This window comes from Zonotrichia albicollis, chromosome 8 (genome assembly GCF_047830755.1).
Source record: "Zonotrichia albicollis isolate bZonAlb1 chromosome 8, bZonAlb1.hap1, whole genome shotgun sequence".
Classification (NCBI taxonomy): Eukaryota; Metazoa; Chordata; class Aves; order Passeriformes; family Passerellidae; genus Zonotrichia; species Zonotrichia albicollis.
Window position 1 is genome coordinate 1,006,640 of NC_133826.1, and position 18,135 is coordinate 1,024,774.

General features: G+C 53.8%; 1 non-coding gene across 1 annotated transcript; it reads right to left on the bottom strand.

The window, feature by feature from the left end:
- Positions 1-15,118: 15,118 nt before the first annotated feature.
- TRNAL-AAG (transfer RNA leucine (anticodon AAG)) lies at positions 15,119-15,200 on the bottom strand. Its single transcript has one exon. It is a non-coding gene; the product is annotated as a tRNA-Leu (tRNA).
- Positions 15,201-18,135: the final 2,935 nt, after the last annotated feature.

Below are 18,135 nucleotides of genomic sequence, written 5' to 3' on the forward strand. Positions count from 1 at the left end.
GGCACGGTTAATGATTCAGCCGCTGCCTCCGCAGCCGTGCCACCGCGGGCACTCACAGCAAACAGCTCCGCAAGGGACACGGCTGTCACCGCTGTCCCCAGTGTCCCCGGTGTCCCCAGTATCCCCGGTATTCCCGGTATTCTCAGTGTCCCCAGTGTCCCAGTGTCCCTGCTGCCCCCTGTATCCCCGGTATCCCCGGTATTCCCGATATTCCCAGTGTCCCCATTGTCCCCAGTGTCCCCGCTGTCCCCACTATCCCCTCTGTCCCCAGTGTCCTCACTGTCCCCATTGTCCCAGTGCCCCCAGTCTCCCCTATGTGTTCCCAGTGTCCCTGGCATCCCTGGTGACCCAGGCATCTCAGTGTCCCTGGCATCCCCAGTATCCCCAGTGCCCCCAGTGCCCCTGGTGTCCCCACTGTCCTCAGTGTCCCCGGTGTCCCCACTGTCCCCGGTGTCCCTGGTGTCCCCACTATCCCCGGTGTCCCCACTATCCCCAGTGCCCCTGGTGTCCCCACTGTCCTCAGTGTCCCCGGTGTCCCCACTATCCCCAGTGTCCCCGGTGTCCCCACTGTCCTCAGTGTCCCCGGTGTCCCCGGTGTCCCTGGTGTCCCACAGCCAGCAAGGAGCTGTTTCCCAGGGCTGGGCGCAGGGCAGGTGCTGTGGGACACTGAGCTGTCCCTTCCCTTGCGTTTTTCACCCCAAACAGACACAGGTGGAGGTGGCTCTGCGCAGCCTCCCGTGGCTCTGGCGGTGGCACTGAGGTGTCCCAGCCCCAGCCTGGCTGCTGTGAGGTCCCAAGGTGTCCCAAGGTGTCTCAGGGCTGTCCCAGAAGTGTCCCAGGGTGTCCATGCAGGCATTGCACATCATGGCAAGTTCCCTGCCTGCTCCAGCTCCAGCCCTGCCCGTGGCTGTGACTGTCACAGCCAGAGCTGTTCCCCAGTGCTGGGAATCCTGAGCTCTGTTGGGTTTGGAGGAAGAACGCGGCAGGAGCCCCTGGAGCAGCAGCTGCTCCCACTGACAAATCAAGCATTTAGCAACGCCTGGCACCCCCAGGGCCTTTTCCTTCCCAAAACACCCGGGCTGAGCAACACCCCAAAAATGAGAGCAGCTCTCCCACATCAGAGGGGTTTGTGCAAGCGTGACCCTGGATTGCACAGCAGGCACGGGGGGCCCACGGGACGTTCCCAAGCTGCTTCCCAGCACTGCCCCTCAGGAGACTCGCCCTGGATCCACACCAGGCACGGCCTTTCCCACACTGGGAGCTGCCACCGTTGGGAAAGGCTGGTGAGAGTGCAAGGGCTGCTTGCCAAGGGCTGCTGGTGTTCCAGGGGCTGGGGTGCCAAGGGCTGGCGTTTCAGAGGCTGGCATTCCAAGGATTGGCATTCCAGGGGCTGGTGTGCCACCACCAGCAGTGAGGGCTTCATTCTCAAAGCCCTTGGGTTTGTCCATGCCCAGTTGTCACCACGTGCTCTCAAACCCAGCCCGCTGGGGACACCAGAGCTGCAGAGCCGCCTGTGCCCTTCCCTGGCAGAATTCAGCACATCCCTCTGGCTGTCCTGGACCCTGCCAGGGGGCTCAGAGACCCTGCACAGAGCCCAAGGCACCTGTGACTTTGATTCTGACCCATGGAAAAAACTACCAACCTTATATGAGGATCTGCAAGAGACAAAAGTCTAAGTAGAATAATAATTGCTTCATCACGGGGTGAAAAAATAGATTTTTTGGGGTTTTTAGAATGGGGGTTCAGGGAGCAAGATAAAGGAATCTGGGTGTGTCCAGCCTTTCTCCTTCTTCTTCTTCTTGGCCTCCATCTCCTCCTCTGATGGTGGCACTTTTAGATTGGTTTAGAGCAGAAGCTCACTCTGTAACATAGGTGATAGGTATTGGGAAGTTATGGTAAATATTGTACAGGTAGTTTTTAGTATAAAAGATAACACTGCCCTGGTGGCAGGCAGAGTGCCTCTGTCTGTCCTGCTGAGTGCATCTCAGCTGGACAGGAGAGAGAATTTTATAGATAAGAGACAACAAACAACCTTGAGACCGAGAAATGAAGAGCTCTGACTGCTTCTTTGAGCGCCAGGGAAAAGAGATTTTAACACATCTCAGAGTCACTGTGAGCAGCTAAAGCCCTGAGACTTCCCACTGGTTCTCCTCCCTTTTTGTGTCAGCAGCACAGAGCTGGAGCCAGAGCCCCATCAGCTCCCTGCTGGATGTCCCTCAGCTGCCCCAAGCCCTGCTCTGGGGTGAGCTCCGTGGCTGCTGCTGTCACTGCTGACCTGGTGGGGATTTACCTGCGGCAGGTGAGCCCTGCCAGGGGGTTTGGGCACTGCAGCAGCAACCCTGGAGCTCCCTTTGGGGTCTGCTCTGTCATTGCAGCTGTTTGTGGCTGATCCTCCCGCCTGAGCACACGGTGTTACCCTGGCACGGGAGCCCTGCTGAAATCCTGCAGAGGTTTCCCAAGACCTGGCAGGCCCGGCAGGGTTGTGCAATGTCGGGGACATCACTCAGTGTCTGTGTCTCAGGGAGGGCACAGCTCTGTGCTCCTGCCAATGTCCTGGCACACGGAACAAGGTGGGCTCTGCCCAGAACCCTTCCAGCTCAGGGTGTTGGGAATTTAGCTGCTAGAAAAATGGAAAAGTACAAAACCATGGCTAATTCCAAGTCCTGCACCTGCACAGATAGCAGTGACCATGGGCCTAGCTGTGGTATAATAACAAACAGTGAAAGAGACATGAGAAAAGAGAGTGTAACCCCTAAGGAATGAAGATGAGTTAATGCTATAGTTTAACCAATAGATTGCTTGGCTTACAGAATATTCATAAGCTTATTATTTGCTGTATAAGTGTTTGATACTTTCTTCAATAAACTGGACCAGAAAGACCTGAGGGACGACCGGGACCGGACCGGACCTGAAGGGCCTGTGATGAACCAACTGGTGTCCTGGTCCCCTTCCTTCGACATCAGGGGACATCACTCAATGTCTGTCACAGGGAGGGCATGGCTCGCTGCTCCTGCCAATGTCCTGGCACACAGAACGAGGTGGGCTCTGCAGCCCTTCCAGCCCAGCCCAGCCCAGGCTGCGACTCTGGGTTAGAAATCCACGGGGGTCTCACTGATTTCCCCACTCATGGGTGCAATCCCTCCTGTCCCTGTCCTGTTTAAGGCCTGCCTTCAGCAGCAGTTCCCGTTTTCTGCGGAATCCAGCGCCATTCCCAACACGCTGTATGCCCTGGGAGCTGCTCCTGGCAGGGCCACGGGGCCAGCCCAGCCCCAGGGCTGCACCTTGCGCTTCCCAGCACTGTAAATTAAGCACAAGAGCCACAATTTATTCCTTTTTTGGGAAGCTCGCACGTCTCCTCCAAAACATCCCCGCTGCAATTTCTCCCCCTCCAGGGCACGGGGGAACCCAGCCCATGGGGGCTGACCCGAGGCTGCACAGGCTTCATTTGTGCTCTGCTCACTGTTTATGGGGGTTTTAATTAACTTTCTAATGCCACTTAATACCCAAGTCAGTTTAATTTCCCTGAGTTCTCCATCAGGCTGTCCAAGGCAGAGCAGCCCAGGGTTCCCAGCTGGATCCGCATCCACAAAATGCCCTTTTCTGCCTTATTCTGTGACCACGCTGAAAAACCTCTGAAATTCAATGGTTTTATCCCAATCTCACCTGGTTTTTTGTGTTTTCCTTTTTCCCTCTCAGTCTCCATGTGAGGGCAACCGAGCACCTGGGGAGAGCCTGACCTGCCTGAGCCTCACAGGCACCAGATCAGGGCTGGCCCCTCGTGTCAGGGCCTCAGCTGAGCACAGCCTGAAAAAGGAGGGGAAAAGCTTCAAAAATGAACATAAAATACAAAACAGCAGAAAATCTACTTCTGCCACAGCTTTGTCCAACTTCCAACCCTACTTCCAGTTCCAAGCTTAGTTTAAATCCACCCAGTCCTGGGAAAAGGGGAAATGCTGAGCCCTGCAGGGGCATTTTCCCAGGAAGAGAAGAGAAGGGGGGACCCAGACATTCCATGGCAAAGAGTGGATCACGGTGATGTCACAGCGATGTCACAGTGGTAGTGATGTCAGTGTGATGTCACAGTGATGACATTGTGATTTCACTGTGAATCACTGCAATTTACTATGATGTCACTGTGATGGCATAGTGAAATCATGGTGATATTATGGTGATGTCATTGTGGTGACAGTGTGATGTCATGGTGATGTCACAGTGATTTATGGCAAAGGCCACTGCAGATGCACCTTCCAGCACCTCTTCCCAACACCCTATGGGGTTTGGATAGAATGTTGGATTTCATTTCCACTTGGGTTTGGATTCCACTTGGGGTTGGTTTCCAGCTGGGTTTCATTTCCAGTTAGGTTTCTTTTCCTGTTGGGTTTGGTTTCCAGTTGGGTTTGGTTTCCCTGCTGGATCTGAGCATCCCCCAGATTTTGTGAGGCACGACCCACCAATGACATTTGATGTCTGTCCCTTGTTTTCCTGCTCTTTCAGGAAGATTTTCCTCCAGGGATTTCTGCACAGGGGCTTTGGGAAAAGCTGCCTCTCCCAGGAGCTGGAGCTGTTGGGCAGCGCTCGGAGCTCCAGCCTGGAGTGATTTCTCCAGGGATGGGATGGACCCTGGGACCCTGCCCTGCTCCTGGCAGCCCCACAGGTCTGGGAGACAGAGCAGGTGGCCCTGGAGGGGAAAGAGATTGGAAACTTTCCCATTTCCCAACAGGAAGGGCAGCTCAGGGAAATTCCACCCCTGCTCCGCTGAATTATTCCCTGGGCTGGTTTCTGCAGAACACAAATAGCACATTTACCCCCATAAAGACATTAATAACTCCACAGGCTGGAGAATGAAAGGTGTTTCTTTTATTCTAAGTGTTTGCAGAGCAAAATTAAACTGCTGTAAGCACTGAAGAAAGGTAATTCATTTTTGTTTTCATTTTCCCTTTCAACCGTGGCATTAAATATTAACCGAGGCGTATTTTACCAAGCACATCAATTCATTTCCTGAGGGGGCAGAACCAAGCGGCCTCCCCGGGAGCTCTGCTGGCCTTAATGCAGCCCTGCATTAATCAGAGCAGTGGAGCAGGCCCTGGGCAGTGACCCTGGGTGGGAAGAGCCCCCCAGCACCCGGATTTCCCTGGGGCTGCTCTCCTGCCTCCCCACATCCTCCTTCAGCAGCCTCTGCTGAGGATGCACGGCTGGAACCTGGGCTTTGAGCGGGACGGACACCAGGGGGACACCAGGGGGACACGAGCCACCCCTGTGCTCCTCAGGGTCAGCCCCACATGGGACCAACCCCACAAACCCCCTGAGCCCTCTCAGGGTCTTGGGTTTTGGTTGATAATTGCAGCCCCAAACTGTGTAGGATGTCTCTACTTTGGCCCACACATCTGAAGAACGAGTCTGGACTCTTCACTATTCGGTCTTGAGGTTGTTTATTAATGCTCATCTATAAAATTTTCTTTCTGCCCAGCCAAGGTCTGCACACAGGCACTCTGACGGCCCCTGAGGCAGCGTTGTCCTTTTATACTACAAACTACGTATAACATATTTACACTTAATTCCCAATACCTATCACCTATGTTAGACAGTGAGCTTCTATTCTAAATATAACACATTTATAATTACTTTCCAATACTCATCAGCTGTGTTAGACAGTGAGCTTCTGCCTTAAACAAATCCCAAAGTGCCAACATAGCAGCAGAAAATGGAGGTAGAGAAGAAGAAGAAGAAAGGGCCAGACACACCCAAGTCCCTCCATCTTGTCCCCAAAACTCTTATTCTAAAAACCCCAAAATCTACTTTTTCACCCAGTGATAATTTTATTATTACACTACTGAAACTTCTGGAGAGAAGGAGCTGACCTGGAGCCTCCCTCCAGGGGCATTGGGGTGGCTTTGTGCCCCCTCAGCAGGAATTCAGCTCTGAGGGGACAATGTCCCTTCCCAAAGGACAGCACAGCCTCCAGTGGGGACAGGAGAGAAATCGTCGTTGTTTTTGGGACAAGCCACAGGAAAGGAAGGTGGGAAAAGCTCTCCAAGAGCATCAAAGCCAGCCTCTGACCCAACCTGTCACCAGAGCTCTTAAGTGCCATGGCAGTGCCCCACTCCTGTTCCCATCTGGGTTTTATCTGTAACACATCTGTACACTTCCACACTTCCCAGTGAATGCTGAAGGCTGGCTTGGTGATCCCTGTGGGTCCTTTCCAGCTCAGATATTCTGTCATTCTGTGACTGCCCTGGTTCCAGCTGTGCTGTTTCCTTCCAGGCTGGACTGTTAAAGCAAAGCATGAGCAGCAGCACCCTCAAACAGCAACAGCAACAAAAGCAGTGTTCCATCTGTCAGGCTTTCTTCCAACCTTCCACAGGGCTGTAAAGTCACAGAACAGTTTGGGCTGGAAGGGCCCTTTGGGGTTCCTCTAATCCACACCCCAAAATAGATCAAAAGAGGGTGGAGGTTGGTTTTGCTTTCCCAGCAGAAGTGCACGTGGCTTGCCTGTCATTAACTTATTCTTTGAATTACTATTTTTCTTGCAAAAAGCCCTGACTCAGGGTGCTCTTGAGCAGGACAACTTCCCTTGTTCAAAATAGCCACCACAGTTCTTTGAAAAAAACCAACCTCAAACCACTTCCTTCCCTCTGGTGAGGGTGAAAGCTGCTGGAGCTGGGGTGTCAGGCAGCCCTCGTGGAGCTCAGGGACTGCTGCTGGCTGCAAACACAGAATTTGGGCTGCTGGAACCCCTAAGGGCAGTTGCTGAGGGTGCTGTGGCTGTGCCAGCCTGGCCCCCACCCTTGCAGCTCCCCCAGGTACAGAAGACAAAGGGATTGAGGCAATTCCAGCTGCAATTTGGCTTCCAGCGGCTCATTCCTCTCTCTGCTCAGCAGCACTTCAACCTGGGGGCAGCAGGAGCAGGCAGTGCTCCCCCACATCCTGCCTTTCCTCACACTTATTTCCCTCCTGTGTTTATTTATTGATCCTTTGGCAGCAGCAGTTGCCATGGCAACAAACACCAGCCGTGCCAGTGCCCTCCTGGTTCATGAACACCAATTAAGGCAGAGCAGCTCAGGGCTCTCCATCTGCATCATCCCGTCCAGTGTCTCCCCATCTTCTCTCCACGGGTCATTCTCTGCTTTCTGATCAGGATTTACCTTTCTGAGCCCCTTTATTCCCATTTCCTCAGCCCTGGGCAGGTGTGGGGCCATCCCGGGATCCAGGGCCAGGAGCTGCCCTCAGGCTCCCAGTGGGGCACGGGGAGGGAACAGGAGTGTGGGGATGGGAATGGGGGCTGGAGGCAAAGCTGAAGCAGCAAAAAGCTTCTGGCAATTTTCAAAAAGAGGGAATTACCCAGAAACAGGGAATCCCAGCCCGGTTTGGGCTGAGAGGAGTGTTAGAGTTCATGTCAGCCATGGCGGGGACAGCTCCCTCTGCCCCAGGCTGCTCCAGCCCCAGCGTCCAGCCTGGCCTTGGGCACTGCCAGGGATCCAGGGGCAGCCCCAGCTTCTCTGGGCACCTGTGCCAGGGCCTCCTTGACTCCCCTTACCCCTCAGCCTGTGTCACAGCTGTGGCCCTGGCCCTGTCCCCGTGTGCCAAAGGACAATTTCAGTGTGAGATGATGTCCCACAGGAATGTGCTGAGTGGGCAGATGTCCCTCCTGACCCAGCACGGAGCCCAAAGCAGCAGCAAAACCCACACTGGTGTTGGTGTCTATTGCCAACATCTCCACAAACATCCCCTGCCCTTTGCACCTCAGAGCTCTGGGAATGGCCTGATGTAAACCCAGCCTGACTTAAACCCGGCCTGATTTAAACTCAGCCTGATCAAAACCCGGCCCGGTGTAAACGTGGCCTGGTGTAAACACAGCCTGGTGTAAATCCAGCCTGATGTAAACTCAGCCTGATTGAAACCCGGCCTGGTGTAAACCCAGACTGACTTAGACCCGGTCTGATTTAAACCCAGCCTGATCAAAACCCGGCCTGGTGTAAACGCAGCCTGGTGTAAACCCAGCCTGATGTAAACCCAGCCACCTGAGCTGTCTGTGCAGTTTATTCCTCCTGGCCAGCCTGGAATCCTAGTGCCTTCTGATTGTGCAAGATGCAGGATGGAGGAGCCAACAGGAGTCTGCAAGGATGGCAGTGGTTTGAAGGCTGCTCCAGAGCTGGGTTCTGGGGACATTCAGCAGGAGATTGTTTGTGTCCCTGCAAACCAACAGCAGCATTTGGCTCAGCAGGGTCTGTGTGCAGCACTGGGGATGGAAAGCAGCAGAGGAAGTTGTTTAAAATAAATAAATAAAAAGCAAACAGGCATTTTTCCCCCTGCTGGGGAGCCAGGTTTTGCTCTCCTGGGTGTCCTGCCAAGACACACAAACCGTGACAGCCCCAGGAGTGCAGGAGCCCCTGCACCCCCAGCTCGGGGTGGTCACAGGGCAGGGGACACCCCTGGGCTGCTGGGGGTGACTTGGGGGGGTCACAGCCGGGGCTGGGGGCCATCCCTGGCACATCTGGGGCTTAGGTGGCACATCTAGGGCTCCCCCTGGCACATCTGGGGCTCTCCCTGGCATATCTGGGGCTCCCCCTGGCACATCTGGGGCTCAGGTTCCAGGAGCCAGACCCAGGGTGCCAGGGGGTGCCAGGGCCGTGTCCCCATGCAGAGGGGACTGTCCTGCTGCTGCTGGCTGAGCACGGGGCTGGCACAGCCCTGGCAGGAGCAGGAGCCGGGTCTGGGGGCTCTGAGGCCCCAGTGGCACCCAGGGGACACCAGGGCAGCCGAGGTGCCCCCAGGGCTGTGTGTGCCAGGAGGGACCGAGCTGGGCAGCACCAGCCCAGCCCAGCCAGGAGGGGACATGGCCCCATTCCTGTCACACCCTGAGCCCCTGTGCCGGCAGAGCCCTGCCCTGGCTGCACAGGAGGGCACAGAGGGCAGCTGGAGCTCCCAAGGGCAGGGCACAGCAGCAGTGTGCTCCTCTCCTGGCTCCTCTCGGTTTATTTCTGTTCCTCAGTTTATTTGGCGGTTCCTATCTGTGTGGAGTCTGCGTGCCAATTTTCCTCTGCAGGGTGCAGATTTTCCAGCAGATTTTCCATTGCCAGCTCTTTCCTGGGGGCTCAGCACACAAGACCCAAGAGGTCAAAGCTGAACCTGCTGAGGGAAAATACAACATTCTCCCACAGAGAGGAGAACCACAGGACTGGGGAGTGAGCTTGGAAAAGGCTGGGAAAGACCTCGAGGACCATGGAGTGCAGCCTTGCAGTGAAAGGAGATGTGTTTGCTGAGCCTGGTGACAGGGAGCAGTCAGGACATGGGGCTGGGTGTAGGAATGGCGGGGGTACAATGGTGGGGATGGATGGAGAGCAGAGATCTCTGCAGCCAGGGCTGGAACTTGGGGTTTATTGCAGAGGGCCTGGGTGCAGGGCCCTGCTGGGATTTGGGGTTCATTGCACAGGGCCTGGGTGCAGGGCCCTGCTGGGATTTGGGGTTCATTGCAAAGGGCCTGGGTGCAGGGCCCTGCTGGGATTTGGGGTTCATTGCAAAGGGCCTGGGTGCAGGGCCCTGCTGGGATTTGGGGTTCATTGCAAAGGGCCTGGGTGCAGGGCCCTGCTGGGAGCTGCAGCCACGGCTCAGAGCAGGCCTGAGAGAAGAGAGGGGGAGAGTGGATGAAAGGGTGAGAAAGTAAAAGGACAAGAGAGCAAAAGGGGTAGGAGCTAAGAGAGCGAAGTTCCCGTTCCAATACAATAAATCTTCTTCTGTGTTGAATATTCTCATTCTCACTAACCAATCCAGTACAAGACACAAATCCTATAGCATTTACATACAGGCTATAAGAATCATTACATTACCACACTGTATTACATTTTAAACCCTAAAAACTCCTCTTTGGGCCCTTCTGCCAAGCTGTAGGACAGCCATGGAGATGAATTCCCCTCACAATGGACCAGCGAGGGAAAAACAGCTCCAGAGCCTGTGGGAGGAGTTTCCATGTGCCCAAGTTTTCCAGATAAAAAGGACAGGGATTTGTTAACATGTGTCATTTCTCTCTGTGGTTGTATTTCACAGAGGAAAGCTTTCAAAACAACTCTGACTTTTATTAGAGGACACACGTAAAGAACTTTTTAATCTTTTTTTTATTTTAAATGAATCAGCTGTTCCATCTCCCCTGAGTCCAGATCCAGAGGGCACCAGGGACAGCCGGTGCTCCCAGGGGTGTCCTGACCCTCGGGGCATCATCCCAGTGCCCCCATCCCTGTCCTGGGGGCTCACAGCCCACCCCCAAAACCCTCATCATGTGCTGCTCATTAACAGAAACCCCCCAAACCCCTCATCATGTGCTGCTCATTAACAGACACCCCCCAAAACCCTCATTATGTGCTGCTCATTAACAGATATCCCCCAAAACCCCTCATCATGGGCTGCTCATTAACAGATATCCCCCAAAACCCCTCATCATGTGCTGCTTATTAACAGACACCCCCCCAAAACCCTCATCATGTGCTGCTCATTAACAGACACCCCCCCCCCCAAAAAAACCCCTCATCATGTGCTGCTCATTAACAGATATCCCCCAAAACCCTCATCATGTGCTCCCCATTGGGGGAAACCCCCCAAATCCCTTCATCATGTGCTGCTCATTAACAGAAACCCCCAAATCCCCTCATCATGTGCTGCTCATTAACGAGGATCACCTGAGATGAGGATCACCCTTAATGAGACTCACCTGGGATGAGGATCACCCTTAATGGGGATCACCCTTAATGAGACTCACCTGGGATAAGGATCACCCTTAATGGGGATCACCCTTAATGAGACTCACCTGGGATGAGGATCACCTTAAATGAGGTTCACCCTTAATGAGGTTCCTCCTTAATGAGGCTCCTGGCCATGCCCACGAGGCTCCCTCCCTTTGTTAAACAAATTCAGCCGAGGGGGTGCCAATATTTGCTCAATATTGATCAAATAAACACCCTGAAGTGGAAAGTGCTTTACTGCAAGGGCTTGATGAACATAATTTAAAAAAAACACCTTAAATCAGTCCAGAGGAGGCCCCGGAGCCAGGCTGGGACACCTGGGGGTGCTCACCTGGAGAGGAGAAGGATCCAGGGAGAGCTCAGAGCCCTGGCAGGGCCTGAAGGGGCTCCAGGAGAGCTGAGAGGGGCTGGGGACAGGGATGGAGGGACAGCACACAGGGAATGGCTCCCAGGGATGGATGGGACATTGGGAATTGTTCCTGGCACGGTGGAGAGGGACTGGAATAGAATTTCCAGATTTGCTGTGGCTGCCCCTAGATCTCTGGCAGTGCCCAAGGCCAGGAAAGGACAGGGTTTAGAGCACCTGGGAGAGTGGGAGGTGTCCCTGCCATGGCAGGGGAATGGGATGAACTTTAGGGAGTGTTTTTTAAGGGAATGGAAATGATATAAATTAGAGATGTGAAACAGCTCTTTAAGCGGGGAATTTGATGAATAACAGCTCCTTGGAGCAGTGGAACAGCAGGAATTCAGGGTAGAGCAAATTCATTCCTGTGGAGGGGAGGTGCAGTGAGGGATGAAAAACAGGGAAAAACACAGCATAAAACACTGCCAGGCACAGGGGGGATTCTGGGGTGCCTGTGCAGGAGCTGGATCAGTGATCCCTGGGAGTCCCTTCCATCAGGACATTGCTCAATGCTGGGATAAAGCAGCCCAAGCCACAACACCCATCAGTGCAGGATGACACCCCCAAACCTCACCCTTTAATCCCTTGTGCTGAGCCAGGCCTAAGCCAAGGTGGGATTGAATTCATGGCTTGGCCTGGCCAGCCCAGGAGCCCGGAATTCCTGAGCAGTTCCCCCGGGTTTGGGGCACACACTGTCCCAAATGAGCGGCGTCATCCCAGCTGGGAGACGTGAGCACAAGTGGGCAGCCCATAAATATCCATTATTGCTCCCTGGCACACAGAAACGCCTGCAGGAACATGCAGTGGCCCTCAGCAGGAGAGGAGGAGCCCTGAGGAGCACTGGGAATTATTTGGGGCATGGCAGGAATGTCTCTCCCCTCATTCCACCTCTTTTATCCTTCTCCTGGTCTTTAGACAGGTCTCAAACATGAGAGCTGGTGTGGAAAGCAGAGGAATTTCCAGCCCAGGCACAAGGAAAGGTCAGCAGGGTGGGATCAGCCATGGAGCTGGATTCCCGTGGATTTGGGTTATCAGGGACCTCATTCCAGCATCTCCTCTGCTTCCAAACAAGGCCTGGCGAAAGCAGAGCACGGCATCCACAATCCCATCCCATCCACAATCCCATCCCATCCCCACTCCCATCCCATCCCATCCACAATCCCATCCCATCTGTGCTTCCCAGCTCAGAATTCCTGGCTATGGCACCTCCCTGCCCTGGCACAGGGCTGGGGGACAGTGGCACTGTGGGGGACACTCCTGGCAATGTCCAGTGGTGGTGGCAGAAGAGCAGTTCCCCCCCGACCCCACACACAGAGGGGCTCAGGCTGGTTTGGAGTACCCACAGTGGACAGTTTTGGGGTACCCAGTGGGGCAGGTTTTGGGCACCCAATGGGGCAGGTTTGGGCACCCAGTTGGGCAGATTTGGGCACCCAATAGGGCAGGTTTGGGCATCCATGTGGCAGGGGCACCTTCCACAGCCCAGGGTGCTCCAGTGACATTTGCAGGAATTACCCTGGGGGTTTTTGACAGAGAAAAGATGCAGAAAAGCAGAGTTAAGTCTTTCTCCTGTCGCAAATCTGCCCAGGGGAGCAGAAACATCCTGTCTGCACTGTTATGAGACAATAATGGCATTAAACAGGACATCATTATGGCCTCATTAGTTATGGCCCTACACATTCATTTGGGGGGTTAAATCTCTCTATTCAGAGCACAGACTCGACCTGGCCTAAAAATCCCACCAATATTAAAAAGTTTTCCCTTTAAGTAAAGTCTAGGTTAATAAAATCCATGGGTAACCAAACAAACACAATTCCTACCAGGATCTCAGGGCCAGGGCTGTGGCACTTTCCTCCTGGCCACATGTGACAGAGAATCAGGGGAGGGTTTGGGTGGAAGGGACCTCAGAGTTCTCTGTGCAGGTCCCTGCAGTCCCTCCCCTGCGACGGCATCTCTCAAATGATATTTATGTCCTGCTCTGGCTTTTTTTAATAAAGGAGGAAAACTTCCCTCCCCTCCCTTCCTCCTCATTTATTACAGGCATTAAGTTAAACATGGTTTCCTCTTAAGCCCGACCTAATCCAATTAATATTAATATTGCCCTGAGCCAGGCTGATCTCATTAGTGCCGATATTTAATATTTTTGCTGCGAGTTGTGCTGCAAATGAGTTTCTTGCTTTCCAGAGGCTCTGGAAAGAAGGAGCAGCATTTTCTTCCATCCAGGAACGAGGATGGGATAGGACAAGGACCAGCCTGGGGCAGGGGGTGCTGGACCCTGCGGCTCCTCTGCACCCCGGGCAGGAAAAGTGGAATTACAAGGAACTGCTGGGATAGAGAGTGCATCCTCCTGGGGCATTGCCAGAACTGTGTCCCAGGCAGAGGAGCCCCCTGGGGACACTGGTGTGACACCAGCGCTGGTGGCCCTCCCGCAGCTCCTCCTGCTCCCAAATGTCACCCTGATTTTTGAAGATTTTCTAAGCCTTCTGATGTTTACATTCTTGTAACAAACTTTCTCACACGCTTTCTGTAAATAACTCATTGTTCTGCGTTCTTTTTTGGAGGAGGAGAAATCTGATGGACTGCTGGTTTGTGCAGTGTCATTGCAGAGGTGGCACCGTCACCAATCCACTGTCACTTTTGGAAATCTATAAATGTTGGAGTCAGAAAATAAACTTCCCTTTTTCCTTCACCTCGAGAGCAGCAGCGTGTTTGCGCTCGTGTTGTTCGGTGTCCCACAGTGACACTGGAGGGATGCTCTGGGTACGGCTCGTTAACAGAGGGCACGGCTCATTAATGGGGGGATAGCTCATTAACACAGCGCTCATTAACACGCCAAAGGTCGAGGACGGGGTTTATTCAGGGCTGGCAAACTGCAGGGGACCCGAGCTCTGTGCTCACTGGAATTAAACCCAGAAATCCAGGATTCCTGCAGCTGCTGTCCCGCAGCACGAGGGGCTCGGCAGGAGCTGCACAAGCCCTCTCAGCCCTGCTCGTGTCCTCTGCTCCCCTTCCCTTCCCTTGGAGCAGCTGCCGGGGTCAGGACAGGGTTTGGAGCAGAATCACCCCAGACTGTGGTTGCAGCAATAGCAGCCAGTGAAACGGGATCCCTGCTATTCAGAACAAAATTCCTTTTTTGTTTTGGATCCAGCAGCAAATAATGGGGACCCACTGAATGCCATAAAGGACCTTAAAGAACAAGGTGATCCTACCCAAACCATTCCATAATTTACAAATCATTTCCTTTCATGTGCAGGGTCTGTGGAGATGATGCAATGAAAACTGCCCGGTTCCAGCCCCAGGGCTCAGTGTTAGATGTGTTCATCCTCCTCCTTCTCCCAAACCACAAAATGAATCTTTCCTTGCCATGACCTCCTGGTTTGAGGCCAGGCTGCTTTAGCTCACCCCTGCTCCCTCCCACCACGTCCTGGCTGGTGCCCAGAGCAGCCCTGGCTTAGCACAGACAGCTCCATCAGCGCTGGCAGGAGCAGCAGCAGCTCCACCTTGGCCCTGCTCACCTCTGCACACCCATCTTTAGGGGATTAATGCTGTGTCTCAGCCCCCCACAACAGTCACAAACCTGGGGCACATCTGGGACAACCCCACCTGAGCTCGGGGGAAATAATCAGGGTTTTGTTTGTGGCTTTTCATAAAACAGCTGGGTTTGGATTGGGAGGGAGCTCAAATCCCACCCAGTGCCACCCCTTCCATGGCTGGGACACCTCCACAGCCCCAGGTGCTCCAGCCCCAGTGTCTAGCCTGGCCTTGGGCACTGCCAGGGATCCTGGGCAGCCACAGCTGCTCTGGGCACCTGTGCCAGGGCCTGCCCACCCTCACAGGGAGGAATTCCTGCCCAGTGTCCCATCCATCCATGGAATGCCATCACGAATGGATCCCTGCCCACGGTAAGCCCCAGCACCTGGATGACATCCTGAGACTCCCGGGGCCACTCGTGGAACTCGCCCAAATCCCTCAGGCGCCAAAACAGAGCTGGCAGCGGTGGGATTCGAACCCACGCCCCCGCAGGGACTGGAGCCTTAATCCAGCGCCTTAGACCGCTCGGCCACACTACCCTGGCACGGGTCTTCCTGGGACGGGATTCGAGCCGGGATCCGCCCCTGGGCACGGCACCCTGCCATCGCGGCCCCTCCCTGGCTACCTTCTCCCGCTGCACTCCCAAAGCTGCCCTTCCTTCCAGTGTGGGATTGCTGCTCTGCCACCCCCTTCCCTTCCCTTCCCTTCCCTTCCCTTCCCTTCCCTTCCCTTCCCTTCCCTTCCCTTCCCTTCCCTTCCCTTCCCTTCCCAAAACCTTCCCTTCCCGAAACCTTCCCGAAACCTTCCCGAAACCTTCCCGAAACCTTCCCTTCCCGAAACCTTCCCGAAACCTTCCCGCTCCCCCCACAATCACCCCCACATCTCTTTTCTCAAAGGCTGAGGACGGCCCCTCCATCCCGTTGGGAACAGGACCAGAACCCGATTTTCCTGTTGGATTTGTGCCCTGTCCCGGCCGTGCAGAGGGCCGAGGGGCTGGGGTGCCAGTGCCAGTGCCAGTGCCAGTGCCAGCGCTGCAGCTGCTCAGTGGCTGTGTGGCGCACAGATCCCACAGGGCCACTCTGGCATCAGGGAAGGTGCCAAAGCCTGCAGGAAAGCTCCTGCCAAGCACCGGGAGCCAGGCCCAGGGAAGCTCTGGAGTCACGTAAATATTTTTGTTCCCCGGTTAAACACAGCCACTCTCTCCTTCCTCAGCACGGCGATAAAAGCACATTTCAATAAACAGGCCTTCAAAGGGATGTTTGCACTTGGCTCCTCTTCCAGCCCTTTTCATTCACTGGAACAGCTCCTGGCTCTGGGAACTGCAGGTGACCCCCCAGCTCCCTCAGCTCCCTCTGGAAACTCGGCACCTTCTCCCAAATCCTCCCATTCCCAGACACGTTCTGATTTAAACTACAAAATAACCAGTGATAAAAAAAGGAGATGTTGTCTGTCATTCCTCGCTCCATGGGTTTTTTGATCCATGTTGCTCCAGCCGTAGGAGTCCCTAGACCCAAATCCTGGGATGGATCCCTGTCGCCCTGATGGTTTAAGATTTTCTAAGCTTTCTGATATTTATATTCTTGTAACAAACTTTCTCACACACTCTCTGTAAATAACTCATTGTTTTGCATTCTTTTATAGAAGAAAAGAAATCTGATGGACTGTTGGTTTGTGCTGTGTCATTGGAGAGGTGGCACTGTCACCCTCCAATCCACTGTCACTTTTGGAAATCTATAAATGTTGGAGTCAGAAATTAAACTTCCCCTTTTTTACCTTGAGAACAGCAGTGTGTGCATTTCGTGTCCTAAAGTGACAGATCCCTGTCAGGGATCCCCTGCAGAAATGATGAAACTCCAGGAGCAAATTGGTTATTTGAGGCTAATAACTGGATTTTCATTAAGGGGACACTCCCAAACTGCTGCAGATTTCTGAAAACTGATTTATTTCCAGCCAGCAGCTGCCAAATCATTCCCAAATAAATTCCAGCCCCATGGAAGTTTCACAGCCCCATTTGGGACCCCGTGGATCTGGGGACCCTGATCTGCCCCAGGGAAGTGCTGGATTTGAGGCATTTTGCACCTCACTGTGTGGCAGGCATTGGGAAACCTTCCCCACAAACATCCTGCAGCGCTGAGGAGGTTTGGAATTAAACCCCAAACCACGTTAATAAATCCAATGGGATTATTTCAATTAAAAAGAAGTGATTACGACAGCCCTTATTTTCTTATTAAGGCATTTAAGCAGCCCCTATTAAAAGATTAGAAGATATTGAGCCTTTGTAGGGCTCTCAAAAACATTGTTTGGAATGTCCCTGGTTAAAATTATTGCTGTTTAAATACTTCTGCCTTAAAAATACCTTATTAAAATTGGACATCTCTGTCCAAATTTGGGACAGACCTTTGAGAAGGCCTGAGACCTCCTTAGGGATCACCCATGGCCATGGAAAACCCACCTAGGTTTGTAGAAATGTTTTTATTCCCCTGAACCAGAAGAAAAACCCCTTCAATATTCCCTGATCTGCTCATTCTTGTGTTCTCCAGCAGCCCAGGCCAGGGCCAGGAGCTGCCAAGAGCAAATGATTCCCATTTCCATAGATGAGGAGATGAATCACTCCTGGTATTTTTAGCAGGTCATTAAGGGCTGGCAGGGATATTTGCAAACTGACTTGTGAGGGTTTGCACTGGTGAGAGCACAACCTCGGAGAGCAAACATCAACTGGGAGTCAGAGCAGAGGGAGTGGGAGGGCTGGGAATTGCATCTCCAGCCTGACACTGACAGGGAGGGATGGCATAAATGGGGTTTGTGGGCCCCACTCCACTGCAACAGGGGCAGGGTTTGTCCCACCCCATGGAGAATGTGGGAACCCCAGCCCCAACCCCATGGACATTCACACGGCCTGGGAGGGATGCTGCAGGCACTGGGACACTGGGCCCGTGGCCTTGGATGGAAAGGGAGTTTTCCTGCTGGGCTGGGAGCAGGGGAGTTCCTTGGGGGTTCACAGGAGCATCAGGGCACTCAGAGGAGTCATGGAATGGGTTGGGAGGGACCTGAAATCCCATCCAGTGCCATCCTGCCATGGCAGGGACATCTCCCACTGTCCCAGGTGCTCCAGCCTGGCCTTGGGCACTGCCAGGGGTCCAGGGCCTGCCCACCCTCCCAGCCATGAATTCCTTCCCACATCCCACCTCAATCTCTCCTCTTTAGTTCAAAACCATTCCCTCATGTCCCATCACCATCTGCCCGTGCAGAATTCACTCTCCTGGCACAGGGGAAGAGCTGCTCACCCCTCAGTGGAGCAGAGCTTCCCAAAATGGGCATTTAATAACGATACTCTACATATTTACATATTTACATATTCATATTTCACAGCTCCTTCTCCTGTTCTGTGCTGTTGGGGTAGGATGAGCACTGCTCAGGGGAAATCCAGGGAATAAATAAACCCAGCTGGAAGGATCCCAGGGAGCCTCTGGCAGC